Here is a 1,054-nt window from a genome sequence, read left to right as displayed (position 1 = left end):
GGTGGGTGCCGGAGGAGAAGAGGGAGAGAAAGCTGCAGAAACAGGCCTGACACAGCAGCGGCCGAGAGTTCCCTGAACGGACGAGGGAACCAAACCCCAGCCCGGGAGGCTCCGAGGACCCCAGCAGCTCAGCGCAAAGCTCCTGTGCGCCCGGGCACAGCACCGCCACACGGCAGAGGATCAGAGAGAAAGAGACCGTCCTGGAAGCAGCCACAGAAAAGAGCACCTCACCCACACAGGCCCAGACACGACATGCCATCAGCTTCTCTCCACAAGCCGTGCGAGCACCGAGAGGAAATTTTTAAAGGGTTGAGAGGGAAAAACCCATCACCCAAGAACCCTGTATCCTGCAAAATTATCCTTCAAAAGTGAAGGGAAAATAAAGATTTTCTCAGACAAACGAATATTGAGGGATCTTCTGCTTTGTAAGAAGGTCTTTTTTTAAATGTTTATTTATTTTTGAGAGAGAGAGAGAACAAGCAGGGGAGGAACCGAGAGAGAGGGAGACACAGAATCCAAAGCAGGCTCCAGGCTCTGAGCTGTCAGCACAGAGCCCAACACGGGACTCGAACCCACGGACCCAGAGAGCGTGACCTGAGCCAGAGTCAGCTGCTCAACCACCTGAGCCACCCAGGTGCCCCTGTGAAGGTGTTTATATTTACCTTCTCTCTAGAATAATTTCTACAGCCATTTCCCCTCCTGTCCATCCAGGTTTCTCTCTGTTCTCATAATCACTGGCTTAAAGAAATTTTCTGAATATTTTTGGTAGTGTCTGTCTGCTCTGAATCTCTCAGTTTTTGTTGATCTACAAAACTGTTTATTTCCCTTTAATTGTTCAAGACGTTTTCTTAACATTCCAAAGGGTTGACAGATTTTCCTTTTAGTATTTTAAAGATGTCATTCCATTGTCTTTTGAATTGTATAATTCCTTTTTTTACAGAGAGAGAGAGCACGCATGCGGGAGCAAGGAGAGGGGTGAGGGAGGAAGAGAGAGAGAATCTCAAGTAGTCTGGACGCTCAGTGCAGAGCCTGATGCAGGGCTCCACCTCATGAC

This window comes from Suricata suricatta, chromosome 5 (assembly GCF_006229205.1).
Source record: "Suricata suricatta isolate VVHF042 chromosome 5, meerkat_22Aug2017_6uvM2_HiC, whole genome shotgun sequence".
Classification (NCBI taxonomy): domain Eukaryota; kingdom Metazoa; phylum Chordata; class Mammalia; order Carnivora; family Herpestidae; genus Suricata; species Suricata suricatta.
Note: the sequence above shows the minus strand (reverse complement) of the source record.